Below are 16,429 nucleotides of genomic sequence, written 5' to 3' on the forward strand. Positions count from 1 at the left end.
ACTTACACTGAATCACTCATCCATACATCAGTGAAACACACTCTCTCTGTGTCATTCACACACTATGGGGGGGACCTGAACAGCATGTCTTTGGAGTGTGGGAGGAAACCAGAGCACCCAAAGACTTACACTGCTAGACACACTGGGTCACTCATTCATACATCAGTGGAACACACACTTTCTGTCACTCACACACTATTTTTGCATAAATACAGTTGATAACATATCATCAACACTATGTTGAATAACAAAGCTAGGAGCTTATGAAGTAAACAAAAACTTTTACTCTTTTTAATGCAATTTATCCAAAGAAACTTTATTAACTCTTTTACAAAGCTGTAAGTTTTTACTGAAGCAAAAGAATTTAAGACATTGTATGTAACCATGGAGTAAAAATTCAATCAGAACCTCATTGAAATGTTGAAGTAAATTAAAACTATCTGAGTGTCATTTTTAAAGGTCAAACCAACTATTTAAAATATAAAATATTTAAAACCACATAAGCAAACTAAATACTGACCATAGCCATGAGGATCAGCTGAACCTGACAACACTGGTCCAAGGCCAGACACTTTTCCTAGATGAGACGCCAGACTATCCATAGCAAACACACAAAATCCATGGGGAATTCAGCACTGATCAGTCCACCTAACGTGATGACTACAAGGAAACATATTTGAAGACTGAAACCCACGCAAGCCTCACACAATAAATAAAAAAAAAAAAAAAAAAAAAAAAAACTCAGCTCTGGGACTGAAAAGGACAAGCACTGTAAGCCTGCGATGATACACAAATATTTCTTTTAATTTGTCGTCTTTCAAAGATAATGCATTCCGGAAAAAGTCTTTGTAGCATGAACTCCCAAGCATTCCTAAGCCACAAAATATGACACCCATTTATGCTAAAATATCACCAAGTTCCATTAAAATGGACTCAGTTACTTCAATAGTTAACATTAGCTATAAGACAACATAACATGAAGTATCCCAACACTTATTATTCTATAATGACGTATGGCTTATTATCATTGTTATTATTATCATCGTTATTATTACTAGTAGTAGTAGCAGCAGCAGTAGTGGTGCTGGTACTGTACAATTGTCGACAACTCTGAGTTACTATATGGCATACACTTGAATGCTCACAAGCACAACATTCATACATATATTTAATTTTTATGCATTAATTAATTGAACCTTTAATACAAAAAACAAAGCAGAAAGTAAAGACAAAATAAATGTATGAAAAGAAAGCAAATGACTTTGCACTCACCCAATGAGCTAACATAATATGTCAAATCCCCCGGGCTGCGCGATTGGGCATGAGTTCGACCGGTGTGTATGGAGTCTGCAGGTTCTCCCTGTGGTTGCATGGGTTTCCTCATAAGGAAATGAGTTTCAGTTGAACTGGTCACTCTAAATTGCTGCAACCGTGCGTGTTACATTGCTCTACTGTATAGATGTGTGAATGACTGTCAGCTAAACACTAGTAGTCATTACTGGAATTTGAATTGTGGTAAAGCATTTGCTAACTAAATAAATGTAAATGTAAATGCCTTGGGATCCTTTCAAAATCCAAACTCAGTCCATGTAAACTGAAAGAAATGCCTCATAAATTAAAAAAAAAACTCCTCAAAGTCAAAATCTTTTAACTGGGGATACCTCGGGAGATGACCATTTCATTTCACTGACAATTTTAGTCACCCTGTGGTTGGTGAGTGTTTCCTGAAGGACCCACCTCATAATTACATGTGTACAGGACCGGTATAGCTAGCAAAAATAAAAATAGTATATTTTTATTATGATTGCCTTAATAGTTGCTACCCTTTTAAATAATACCTAAGACTGGTGCTTTTGAGCTCAAATGTTCAGCACTATTAGTCACCGAAGGATGTTTGCGGAGGCAGATATGCGTTGATATACAACCAAATTCTCAATAATTAAGGGGCCTCACAGAACACAAGACAAAGAAATTATATTTCATCACATTTAAATTAATTCAGTATAATCTTTAAAGAGTGCATCGATTTGTTCAATTTGTAATTTCTCAGTTTTCAGAAATGAAAATAATGTTGGCCATACGTCCACTTTCCTGTACTGAGCAATAGCCGGCCAAGTCACTTTAGATAGGATATAGGTTCAACGACATCGCTATAGATAGCATTCACCAGAATTCCCAGCTGTCCCAACATTCGCTGCCAAGCTGCTGTCATTTTTGTTGCAAGCTGGCTTCATATCAGACTGGAGTCTTTCAACTGTGCCATTGTGGATTTACTGGCCCAACACAGTATGTCCGAGACGCACCGACCGTGGCGGTAATGAAAGGTGCGCAGTTTCTATGGAAAGAGAAACGGACTTAACAGGGAGCCGAATAACATGAGAAAATAGAACCGATCGGTTCTAATTTCAATATACATCCTTAAACAGTCCAAATTGTGACAGAAGTTATAAAAGTTCTCTCTTTCTGATTAAATTCAAATTCGCAGGTGGCCGAAAATTTCCTCTCAGCCTTCAGCTAGTAAATATAACTTGGATTTCCCGTCCATTAAAATGGTGATCTGCGTCTTCAGCAAGCGAAGTCATTTCTGAGACTCTTAGAGTTAATACATTTATTGTGTTGATTCTTGTCTTATACTAATACTCCCATTTCACAGTTTTAAAGCTCAATGTGAACACTCCCAAAAAAGAACCCACGTGAAAAGGGAAAGATCGACCTGAAGGAAAAACTAAAAGGGAAAAAAAAAAACCAAAATAAATCTTTAGTTAGCCATTCTTTTAGCTGACTATTTTCTCCAAAGTGAGGCGCGCGCGCGCACGCACACACACACACACACACACACACACACAGAGTCTGAAAGAGGCAGCACAGGGCATAAGGCTGGAGGGGACACACCCAGGACGGGACGCCAGTCCATTGTAGGGCACCCCAAGCGGGACTTGAACCCCAGACCCACCAGAGAGCAAGCACAGGCCAAACCTGTTGCGCCACTGCACCCCCCCAAGTGACATACAACGTTAAGGTATTCTACAACAATTTGCCTATTTATATAGCTGGAGCAATTCAGGATAAGTACTTGGCACACTGGTATTATAGCAAGAGATGGGATTTGAACCCAGGCTTTCAATGCAAGGCTGCAGCTCTACCTACTAGGCTGCCTACTGCCCCTGCGCTGATTCGATCCTTTTTGTCTCATCTTATTTTTGCAAACTAAAATCCAGTGTTCTTTATTCATGGTCATTTACAGAGGAAAATCTTTTTTTTTTATCCCCCACAGAATTGTTACCATTAAGACAAAAAATAAAAATCTGTTGACAGATACTGTATTTTTGTTGCATTTTACACAGCCAAAATTAAGACTGGCTGCGTAACAGCAAGGAAGACACAAGTCATCTGTTACTCGAGGTTAAATGACGCAACGTATCGCAGCGTGTGCCAGTAGAATCGCTTCTATTCTGAAAGACCCAGTAATACGGACACTGGCCAAGATGGCGAAGCTGGGTCTTATGACACCAGCTGAGAGTGAGTAGTGTTACATGCATTATGTATCTCTTTCTTTCTACAGGATACCTTGGGAATAAATGAACATAACAGCGCTATATGACATCAGCCTTCTCCCTTTTTTAGCAAGGCTTTCTTTACTGTCCAACTGAATATGTTGTATGTAAAATGAAATCTTTGAAGATGCCGTAACTTACGGCACCTCGCAAACCACCATAACTTTTTGTGCCTGAAGCGTCTCTGATGCGTAAGTATGTGATCGTTAGGTTGTGGCTTAACATCAGAGAGACTGTCATTGACAGCACTATCAAATTTTTTTCCACTTCATCTGCTATCAAGAACAAAAGGATTTCACATCATGTCCCGAGTGAAATATACTGATTAATGCATATGCCAATAATACTCAATATTTGCTGATATATTTAGCTCTGACTTGTGTCATTTTTCACAAGATATGTGTACATTTGTCTCAACACGTATACATCACGAGTAATTGTAAATGACGTCTGAATTTTTACAAGTGTCCCTTCAAGGTCCATTTTGACACTGTCATGCAAGGCAAAGTATATAAACACGTTCAGTTTTGGTTTGAAACATAAACAGATGAAGCTCTATGATGTTTTTGAACACAATGTGTAGGCTGCTTAACGTAGATCATACACATCACACAAACGTGTACAAAGCGTACCTTCGGTCGGTCAAAGTCTATCCTTAATTGAGCACACAGTTAATGAATAGGTAGGTTCTCAAAGATTATACAAAGAATGTCAAACTGCATATTTGTTGTCCTTTTGGTAAGTGGCGATTGAGTGCCAGCTGGTGAAGCATAAATTCAGCGAATGCCGGAGCATAAAATCCTGGCGTAGGAAGAAACAGACGTGACTCTCACTCACTACCAATAACCGCTTGTCCCGGGTTGCGGTAGTCCAGAGCCTATCCCAGAAGTGTAAAGGTCTAAGCTAGGCAAAGTACATCCCTGACGTGGCGCCAGTCCATCGCACGGCAGAAAGAGCGTAAAGAGAAATGTGATTTCGCTCACATAAACACGACATGAGTTGAAATAGTAGACTATTTCAGTTTGCTCAAATCCATTAACAGTAATCAGGAGAGAAGCAGTCAAGAAATCTGATGACAAATGACTCTTGGCAAAATGGCTATGAAGGACCTGGATGACATTCTTAAATGCAGAGATGTATCCCTGCATATAGAAATTCACTTTTTTTCCAAGTTATAGTAACACTATATAGAATACAGGCTATTAATATATAATATTTAGCTAATATATATTGTATAACACTATATGCTGTACAATAACACTATATGGCGTTGAACGTTGGACAGCAAAGAAAGAAAAAGGAAGAAATGTAATGCCTTTGAATTACGGTGTTGGCAAAGAATGCTGTGCATACCGTCGACTGCCCGAAAAACAAATCAGTCAGTGTTGGAGGAGATCAAACCTGAGTTTTCCCTGGAAGCTCAAATAACAAGACGTCAACTTTCACACTTGGAGACATCATACGAAGAGATAGATCATTAGAAAAAGAAACCGTGCTTGGCAACGCTGAAGGTCAACGTAGAAGAGGAAGACAAGCGATGTGATGGACTGATGCAGTAGCAGCAGCTATGGATGCCGCTCTCGCAATGATTAGCTGTCTGCGTGAAAACCGAACACAGTTCAGGACAACTATCCACGGGGTGCCATGGGAGGGAGAAAAACAACATCCCACCTGTGTTTGATTTCATTTCACATTCAGTGGACTTAATACTAACTTAATAGAGCATTCTGTACAGCATCCTGAAAATTTAAATCTAAAAAAGGTGCCGTAATCGCACTAACGATATTAATTCCGAGACCAAAACACACAGGCAAAAGCGTTAACGCTACCTTCAAAACTTTGACTGTTGCCTTGCTAGTGTGGTTGCCTAAGGTTCTCTACTTATGCTAACCATGTTTTTGAAAAAGACATGCTGCAATGATTTTTTTTAACAGTAACAATTTTTTTTTTTCTGCTTAAAAGGGTTATTGATAAATAAAAGGAAAATTGACATTTTTATGGTGCTGACTTCTGCTATTTAGATTTACTGGCAATTACAAATATATGTGCAATCTGTTAAAACCTGTGCCATTAAACTAACTAGATTAAAACTGTTTTTATAGTACTGCCAATACAGATTCTAAATCCTCATGTCCCACACATGAACGATGGCACAACGGGACATAAAAAGACAACTATGAATCAACTCCTAATTATTTTACAAGCTTCCTACTTGGGGAGAAAACATTTATACTAAGTGTAGCATGAAACAATTACTTAAAATACCAAGAATAAGTGAATTAGCACAGGTTAAAGCTGATCAAGAATAAGACAACCTCTTCGTTACCCTAATTAAAATTTTCATGCCGTGGCAAACAGAAAACATAAAATAATTGCCAGTAAGATGAATCACGTTTTTTTTCTAAAAATTTAAAGAAAATTCGGTTACACAAACAACCAAGCAGTTAAATACAAATGAATGCCTTCTCATTCACAACGCTCAATTAAAATGAGTATGTAGTTTACTCTGAATACACTCAGAATATTTAAAAGAGGGTGTTTGCAGTAAACATAAATGACTGAAACAGACAAAAGTTAAAGCAGCACAAAACACAATGCAATGAAAGCAACAGAAATACTTATCCTCCACCCATTTAGAAGAATAGCAGGATACACTTGACAAAACTACAAATATAATCAATACAGAAACAACACATACTAGATGAGGGGCAAAAGAAAAATACTGTTAATAATAATTAGAGGTGTTACACATGGGTTTACTATAATATTGGCAAGGACATGCCATCCCCCCTCCCCGGATATTATAAAAATGTAAGAAGTTCTTAATGCAACATTTTTAACATTATCCACTCTACGTCTTATAGACTTTTAGTGAACTGTGTCAAATTGCATAAGGTCAGAAATTCAAATAGTCATTAGAAATGTCCAAAAATAGCAAGGCACATTAGGGAAAAGACACCTGAAGGAACGAAACTGGATAGTGAAGGCTGAAATTACACAGTGAAACTATGTATCCTGTCCTAGAAGGACCCACTACCCAACCCTGAGCGTCAGAATTTTTGCAGCTGAGAAAATGTTTTGAGCTTTCACACGAAAACTGGAGCACGAAAGATCACATTCCCATGCCTTCATTTCAGTGACTTGACACTGCTATACTGGTTCATGAATAGGAGTGATTTTAATGATTTTGTTACAGGTAATTCTCTGTAATAGTTAAATTACGTGCTTATAGCTGCAAATCTAGGAGAAATTCACCGTTCGTAAGATGGTTGTTGCGTCCACCGCATTATTTCCTCTGCTGTTGCACCTTTAAAAACCTTTGTTGAAACTGCGGCAAAGAATATTTTCATTAAAGACGCATAACAACAGAACACAGAATCTATGAGCAGGTGTCAAATGAATATCTCCAAGATGGCTGTAATTATATGCCATATTCATTTGGTTGTGACAGCTGTGTTTTTAGAAGCACAAAACTCAATCTTGCCTGTGATGATACCATGGACTCCTTTGTGCACATGTTTTTTCCAACACATTAAATAAAATTGTCAGTGTGAAGCATATGTCAAACTCACTTCTCATTCAAGAAAGTACATTAAGTCAAAATTGCTTTTTAAAAAAAAAAAAAAAAAAACACAATGGACATTACTAGTTTTGAGAAGAGGTTCCGAACACAAGGTCATTCGTACTTTCTGCTTGTCGCTCCCTAATAAATAAATGCAAGCAGCAGGAATCAGGTGAACCCTAGAAGTGTAATGTGCATGTGTGACACATAGTGCTGCAGTTATATGTTGTCATACCTTTCTCCACCTTCCTAATTTCCCTAATTTTGAGTTTTTAGCTATTCAAATTATAAACTAAAAGCACAAGCTTTCAGGCAAATTCAACATGTCGTAAGGCCAGACTGACCCACAAAGGTCCCTGCTTCTTACATCTCTACCAAAGCATGTTTCAAATAATTAATTCAGTTCAAGTTCTGTGTCAGTATCCGTAATGGTCACATTTTTTGAACGTATAAAGTTTGTCTGATAACTTTTAAAGAGCATACTCTCAAGATCAGCGAGGAACAGAAATTAGACCCCAGGGTGGAAAGCATATTCTAAAAGAAGTAAATATTATTTTTTTTCCCCAATCAAAAAGCAAAAATGCAATAAGAATTGTGCATTTTCTCCTGGCAAATCTATAATCTATGAGGAAACCTATACATACCCTTCCTCCATTCGTGAACACAATGCCTTCCAGAAAACTGCTTTAGAAAATAATCTTCATATGCAAAATGAATAGTATTTCAAATGTAAAAAATTAGAATGTAACCCTAAAGCCAATACATTTTGTGCAATTGACCCAGACGGGCTAAATTATCATAGGGTCACAAATCACAAATTATCACACAACTAAGTAGAAACATTCAAATACTTGCTGGTTATCACACCACAGTCTAACAAGGTAATTCTCAGTGCAGGGCTGGAGGGCTGCGGGGGACTGGAGCCTATCCCAGAACCCGAAGGAACAGGGCAATTACACACATTCATTCACTCACACCGGCATACACTACGGGCAATTTACAGTCACCATATCACCTGAAACACATGTCGCTGGACTGTGGGAGGAAACCAGAACACCTGGAGGAAACCCACGCAAACAGAAGAAAAACATTCAAAGCCTGCATAGACTGAGGCGGGTTTGTCCACACCCACAGCCCATAGCTGTGAAGAACCAGCTCTTTTGCTGTGGCACCATAGTGAGACAAAAAAATTAATTAAAATTTTACATTTACAAATGTTCAGCAGCACGGCGGTGTGAGAGGAGATGGGTTCGATCCCTGCTCAGTCTGTGTGAGGGGGCTCTGGTTTCCTCCCACAGTCCAGAAACATGCTGTTCAGGTGGTTTCGTGACTCTAAAGTCACCCACAGTGTGTGTGTGTGTGTGTGTGTGTGTGTGTGAGAGAGAAAGAGAGAGAAAGTGTGTTTCACTGGTGTGTCTCATTGTACGTAGTGTATCTTGCATAGGAGATCACCTTGGGTGAAGAAGGTGTGGGCTTTTTTTTTTTTTTTACTACGAACTGTTCACTGGATGTCTCTTTGGAGAAAAGCATCTACTAAATGAGTTAATGTGATATTACAAATATTACAATCTGGAGGAATGTTTTTCACGATCCCCCCCCACTATGGGAGGAAACCAGACAATCACAGTGACAATATGCAGGAGCTGTGCGGCACAAGCGCTACCTATTGCTTCACTGAGCTGCTCTGCTGTGATTGAGCTATTTTGTAAAGTTTGATTTGCGGAAAAAAAAAAAAAAAAAAAACAACAATAAACACAAACATATGGAGACACGGTTGCTCAAGAACTGAGCTTTGAGAAAGGTGCTCATGTGATGGCTCCATATCACAAAGCAGTTTGGTTTTTTTTTTTAGCTTTTTGATTATAAGGCATTTCTTCCAAATGCATATAGTAGGTAGGTCATAAATCAAGATTAAAGTATAATTTTCACTGGACTGTAAAAGTGATCCGATCTCATAAACGGAATACGGCGAACTTGGGGCTGGACGTACATGTCAAATGAACTTTGACTTTTCATTTGGAAGGCAAGAACCTGTCAAGCGGCCAATCAGACAAAGACTGGTGGGCCCTCCTAACACTGCCCTTACTATATGCGTACAAATTTATATCAAAAACCTCTAATTGATATGTATTTATCTGTTTTTATTGCAGTGGGGGAGCGGTGGCACAGTGGGTTTGGCCTGTGCCTGCTCTCTGGTGGGTCTGGGGTTTGAGTCCTGCTTGGGGTGCCTTGTGATGGAGTGGCGTCCCATCCTGGGTGTGTCCCCTCCTCGCGCCCTGTGTTGCAGGATTAGGCTCCGGTTTGCCGTGAAAAGCAGTTTCAGTCAAGTTATGCATTTTTAAAGTGCTCAGCTAATAGAGTGTTACACTGAAGCTCTAACAGTCCCTGGTTCAGTCTGGGGTTTTAGACTTCTTTTCCACAAAAAAGTACACTTTATTTTGTACAGTGCTGCTGCTACGTAATTCAAAGGTTGTCTGTTTCAATCCCGCTCCTTCTACAGAACCCTTAGGCAAAGTACTGAGGCTGAATTACTGCAGGCCCTGCTGTAACTATTTTCAAATTGCTTTAGATAAAAATGTCCATTAAATAATAAATAACTAGCAGGGGAAAAATACTTTTGGCTCCAAACTGGGATAATAGAGGCTATGCAAAATAAATATTCAAATTGACCATAGTTCTGTAAAGTATCCTGTAAGTTTTATAAGCACAGCAGTTTCCCAGATCTGGATTACAAGTACCATACTTGATCATGACAGAATCATTTTTTACAATTATTGCTTATGTAGGTTAGATATATGGGCAAAATACAGCTCATTTAAATTGAAATTTTTTTTTTTTCTTTGGCTGGGGTGAAATTAAAACTGACAGAGAGTGTGTTCCACTGATGTATGGATGAGTGACCCATTGTACGTAGTGTATCTAGCAGTGTAAGTCACCTTGCTGAATAAGGTGTGTGTGTGTGTGTGTGTGTGTGAGTTCATTGGAATTCGCTTTGGAGAAAAGCGTCTGCTAAATAAATGTGAATGTAAATTAAATTAAGCATACGCATATGAAAAATTGTGACTCCACTGTTTACTCCACATCTGATGATTGCTACATGTGGTGGTGATTTTTAAAGATTATTATTATTATTATTATTACAGCAGAACTCCGAAATGGCCTGGTAGAGAGATAATTGTCAAAGTATGCAACTATAGCCAAATCTACACAGTTTCAGTTGATTAGAGAAATGCAGTGTATTGTTTATTTTAATTTAATATAAATATTTACAGGACTCAAGACCAATCTGGCGTGCTTATGTGGGGTTTCATAATTCAAAGGTATGCAGCAGGTCGGAGAGATACGGGTTGTTCTATTGATTACTGTCGACCGTTTTAGTATTTCAAGAGCACCGTCAAAACACATGACTCTTACTCTGTAATTGGTGCCATACTACGTTAGGAGAGCAACTTTCGAGTTCCTTCGGAACCACGTGTGGATTGTGAACATGGTCCACAGATATGACTTTAAATTTTTAAAACCGAAAATAAAAATTAACAAACAAAAAAGCCACTTTCCATAACTTTGTTAGAACTAAAGGTGCGTACCGACAGGCGGAGCGATAATCAGGAGGATCCGCGCGTGTTGCCGACAGAGGTAAATCTCGCTTTTATGTTTCCGGAGCATCTACCGCATTGCCAAAACACAGCATAACAATGGAGAGCAATGAAATTTTGCAGAAATACTTTAACTGGCTCACTGGGTACTACAGCCATTTTGTCTAAGGCAGCTGTGTTGTGTGTGGTTTTTACTCAGGAGGATTCAGTGTTGGTTTTGTGTCGACCCAGTGCTTACGAGATTCCTGCATGATCCAGACACATGCACCAGCACCGTGGAAGGACAACTGCGGGAATGTATAGTTTTAAAGGTCTTCAGCAAACATGATTTTTCGCGCACACACACACACACACACACACACACACACACAGTCTGAAACCGCTCATCCCAAGCGGGGTCGCGGTGAGCCGGAGCCTAACCCGGCAACACAGGGCGTAAGGCCGGAGGGAGAGGGGACACACCCAGGACGGGACGCCAGTCCGTCGCAAGGCACCCCAAGCGGGACTCGAACCCCAGACCCGCCAGAGAGCGGGACCCGGCCAAACCCACTGCGCCACGGCATCCCCCATGATTTTTCAGTATTCTTCTTTTTTTAATTGAAAAAAATATCTGGATTTTTTTTTAAACAGAGTGTGTAGTGCGGCTCTGCCAATGGGACCATGTCACAAAAACGATGCACAAAAACTCATCACCACGAAAAACAATCAATCATTTGTTTATATTACAAAAAGCTGACCAACAGTCTTAATACATATGCACTGTCTTAAAGGTGATGATCTAACATGATCTCTCAACTTCAACTTTTAAAAAAGGTCCCCAAAAAAAAAAAAAAAAAAAAAAAAAAAAAAAAAAAAGAAGAAAAAGCAAAAACTGGACATTTCACAAGACGGTTTCAGAACTCAACTGCAAACCGCTGACTTTCTGTAAAAAAAAAACTCCCAATTCAAGGTATTGCTGTAATGTCCATAACAGACCAGTTTGCAAAAATCTTTGCAGATTTTTATTTATTATTATTCTTATTATTATTATTTATAAAAAAGACTTTTCGTGTAAAGCTCAATTGACTGCCAGTTATTCTGATTCCACTCCACACCACATGACCAAGCACAGAAGAATCTGTGCAAATAAAGGCTTTTATAGAAAGGCTTTGCTTGTCCAAATCTGGATCCACTAGCTCCGAAAATAATGAGGCACACCCTCATTTCAGAAGAACTCCTTCCGTTTCACATCCGTACTGAAGAAGGGAGAGTCTGTTTGGGCTTAAAGATCACAGCCTTTTTGAACCTTGATATTTACGCAAAATTTCATCTAGTCTCCTAACAGAATTACACATTCCATCTTCTACTAATAAAGTTCAACAACACAGTACCCTGCCATCTTACTGGGGGAAATGACCAAGCCCACTGCAACATTACAAAAAAATTAAACTGATAACAAAGATCAAAATAAAACCTGTTATGGGGGGGGGGGGGGCAGATTTGCCGTGTTAATGTACAGTATTTAGCGATACCATCTATGGCCTTTTCCCTTCAAGGGATACCAAATATTACACACACACACACACACACACACACACACACACACACACACACACACACACACACACACACACACTCTCTCTGAGACCGCTTGTCCCGAGTGGGGTCGCGGCAAACCAGAGCCTAACCCGGCAACACAGGGCGTAAGGCTGGAGGGGGAGGGGACACACCCAGGACGGGATGCCAGTCAATCGCAGGGTACCCCAAGCGGGACTCGCACCCCAGACCCACCAGAGAGCCGGACCCGGCCAAACCCGCTGCGCCACCGCACCCCCGAGACACCAAATATTATTGATGTCAAAATAAATGATTTACTGTTTATAGTTTCTATTAAAACACTGACAAACCCTTGTTCTAGCACGGTAAAAATAATCAAAAATTCGACATTAATGCACCTAAAGAAATTTACGATAACTGCCTGTAGAGATAATTAGTTTAAGAATATTAATTTAGACCTCAATGAAATGAAATCTTTTCCGTGCATGATATGAGGGCTACACTATAAAATACACTATTGCAAGAATTTCCAATTTCCCCGATGACCATATGACAGGGTGGTATAAAATATGTGGGCATGTTGAGTTCTGAGATGAGGTTTCTTTTCAAATAACAGGCGTTTGTGACAAGACCATTCGAGCCCAGGGTGACTCACCCCTGCATTCAACCTTCTGTGTTTTCACACTGCCACTGCTCTCCACTCATTCTGGAGATTAATTCAACCTGGGGTGGGACAAGGTCTTTTCACACGGCACAACTTGAACTTGAGTTGAATTCCGCAATCCACACATTTGAATATTTCCAGGTTCCTGAGCACTACTGATCCTCCTCTTCTTCTTGCAAGATAATCAAAAGCATATTCATTACAAGCAGCACCAAAATATTTTTTGTATTTCAGCCTCAAAGTGAAATGTCAGATTACGACATGATTATTAAAGCCTATTGTCATTATTCTGTATGGGTATTCTACATCTTAGCAACGGTATCTATGTAGAAAATTCAATTATAAAAGTTATAATCAGAAGCATTCTCGGGCTGGGATGAAACAGTATTGTGTGAAAAGATCCCTTCCAACCTTGGCTGAATTCAATTCCAAAATATTAGAACACACTGAGGGCAATGCCAACGTGAAACACGACAAGGTAATTCGCCCTGGGGTCCTTACAGTTTCAAATATTACAGTATGAAAATGCTTTAACCCCGATCATGTCACCCTTGATTTTCTTTTTTTTACCACGGTGCCAGAATCTCACCTCTGGGGACAGGAAATGCCAACGTGAAAAGTCACATTTCGTCATCCCGAGTTGAAACGGCGAGTGTAAAAATATCAGCATAATCCACAACGTAAATCAACACCAACTCAGAGGGAGTGAACTAATATCTTTGTTCATCTTAGCTGCACGGCAGACCGGTGCCAATACTAAATATTGCTGCAATCATCACATGGGATTTTACACTATGTCATATTCTGACCTCAAAATGCATGGTTCTTGTTTTATTATCTCTAAAGTTGCCAATAACATAAATAGTAAGGGATGCAAGTTGTAAAATGCTCTATTATGCATATAAAGTTGCCATATTTTTTCCACATCAGTCATAGCATTGCACTTACAAGCATCACATCTTTAAAATGTCTCCTTTTGTACATTTAAAAACAAGTTTAGAGTTAAAACATTTTTTCAAAGAATAAATAAAAATATTGAGAATGTTATGTTGCATTTAAGTTTTAAAAGTACATACATTCGAATGCAAATGTTAACTCAGATAGATGTCATAGCGTTCACATAAAACATGGAACATCTGGTACCATATATTATAGCCTAGTTTGCATCATGTCCTACTTTTACATGCATATGTCATTTTAAGTTTTAAAATGCGTCTCAGATCATTAATCTAATAAAAAGGAAAAAAAGCTCAGACCAATTTTAACAGAAAGGGCTTAGAGTGTACAAAAAAAGACAGAATCTAAACATAAAGACTATGCTAGTTCAGACATAAAAGTATATGAACTGATGAGACAATATGGTCAAAATAATACTGATTTTTCTACATTTAAAATGCAATATCGCCGTTCAGCAGTCTAATGCAAATATTTGCAACTGTGAAATATATTTGTGCATGCATGCATACACGCGCACACACGCACGACTTATAAGTGATACTGGCAACTCCCTCATTCCCTCAATTTACAATAGTCTTATTGGTGAAACCACCTGCCTCAATCATTTTCATTTATAATAATTCAGGAAATCTAATGTACCTCATGTTTTCATCTTTGTTCACTAGTATTTATTAAAAAAAAAAAAAAAAAAAAAAAAAAGCCCTCAAGGTGGATGCTTGCAAGGTTGTCTTAGCTGATAATGTAGTGACAAGAAAAATAAAATACACAGCACACGTTCTTGTCTTGTGAGAAGTAGTTTTCTTTTCAAACAGTGCTTTTCCTACTAATAGAAAGAAGGTAAACCGATACCTTTGGTCGTCTTGACTGCCCAGCACAACTATGATAAATAACCACATGGGATTTGACCCACTGCCATATTCAGCCTTCAACACGAAAAACATTTTGTCATTGATTTAGAATCCATGGCCTTCTCTCTCACAAAACGAATATATTAAAAAAAAAGGAGGAAAAAAAAAAAAAAACTAACAAACCAATTAAAAAAAGCCCAGGCTCGCAAGTTTACCATTTTGTGTTGGGGAAAAACTGGCCTTTTGCAACACTTGCTCTATTTAAAAAGGAGACCGGTTTTGTACAACATGGCACTTTAATCTTTAGCGGATGGAAACGGATTTTCTTTCACGGCCTTTTCTGTTTTAGATTTTAAACCGCGTTTAAGTCTCTTTTCGGACTCAAACTGTAGCTCTGTCAGGTTCTTTACTTTTCTACAGAATAAAGACACCAAGAATATGTACATCTAAGGAAAAAAAAATGCTTGTTCCCATGTTTGTGCAATGAGATTTTAGATGCGAGTGGCTACAGTGGGAAAGTTCTATAAATCATCTGTCTGTGTGTAACAAAACAGTTACATTTAGGCAGTAAAGTGATAACAAATTAATAGAAAGTTCAGTCTCATTATCAGCAGCAAATGTCACGTATGAATGAATAATTTTACTATACGTAGCCTATTAAATTGCCTTGGTTGACCTCAGTAAAACACAACAGGGAGGGGAGGGGGTGGCATATTTTTTTTGACAGTCTCCCACCTCCTATAATGAACGTAAATTATATTTGACATTATTAAGTAAGTACTGCACCCAGTGTTCTTTTTAATTCTTGGCTAAAAGCAATTGATCTTCATTGTACGCTCACTTAGGGATCATATATATTAAGAGTTGAATTTTACAGCCAAAAAAAAAAAAAAAAAAAAAAAACCACATTCAACAGCAACTGACTACTGAAAGACTGGAGTAAATATGATATGGGTTTGACATTTTACAATGCCAAAGATTCACGCATTATGCCAAAAGTGAACGAGATGAAAGAAGCAATAAAGTAAAATATTTGCTAAAGTAGGAAAAAAAAAAAACTGGTATTAATGAATTCGGCGGTGTCGATTTATGCTCGTCCTCACATTTACTTTCTTTCCAATTAAGAAGTTTCTTAAAATTGTTTTGTGGAATAGCAGGCATTCTGGTCTTATAAATAACGCAGGCACTATCAACACCCGCCCCTTCCCCTTCCTTTTCTTATTTCTTACCTTTTATTTTAAACTTGTTCTCCTGCCCTTGTGCTGCTCGCTCTTCGCTGCTTTCTCCGCTTTTTTTCCCCCCGGCAAGGGCTTGAGTTTTTAATATTTTTCCCTACTTTGTTTCATTTCTCACTTCCATCTTCTTTCATCTCATCAATAAACACACGCTGCAGCCTACCTACGCAAGAGACCTCGGCCAGTACATCCAGTTCCCGCCCGTTTTTCACTATTTGTGGAAGATTTTGGACAGGCACGCCTTTTCGTCCGCGATTGGAACAGAAAACGATGTCTTCAAGCGCGTAGGTCGGGGAATAAATCGTTCAACGTTACAATGACCCAATCGTTACGTCGCAAGCCCACATTTCAGAGCGCTAAACCCCGGTGAAACTAACGCCATTGCGGCTCCGCGCAAGAACGTGTTTGTGGCCCGTAAGTGGCGCGACTTGATCCAACATGGAGCGCGACGGTATCTAGTTTCTCAATCAAATCAAG

The 16,429-nt window shown here is 38.8% G+C and overlaps 1 protein-coding gene across 10 annotated transcripts in view; it reads right to left on the reverse strand.

Annotated features, from left to right (window-relative positions):
• zbtb20 (zinc finger and BTB domain containing 20) overlaps positions 1 to 16,429 on the reverse strand; it is a 32,552-nt gene extending 16,123 nt beyond the window's left edge. For 8 of the 10 annotated variants that reach the window (XM_018751815.2, XM_018751811.2, XM_018751814.2 and 5 more), the window contains exon 1: positions 15,947 to 16,415. The gene's annotated coding sequence lies outside the window, so the exon portion shown is untranslated. Of the gene's footprint in view, positions 1 to 15,946 lie in introns of all 10 variants that reach the window. The other 2 variants (XR_001966113.2, XR_001966112.2) reach the window with 2 other exon arrangements.

Source organism: Scleropages formosus, chromosome 4 (genome assembly GCF_900964775.1).
Source record: "Scleropages formosus chromosome 4, fSclFor1.1, whole genome shotgun sequence".
NCBI classification, from domain to species: Eukaryota; Metazoa; Chordata; class Actinopteri; order Osteoglossiformes; family Osteoglossidae; genus Scleropages; species Scleropages formosus.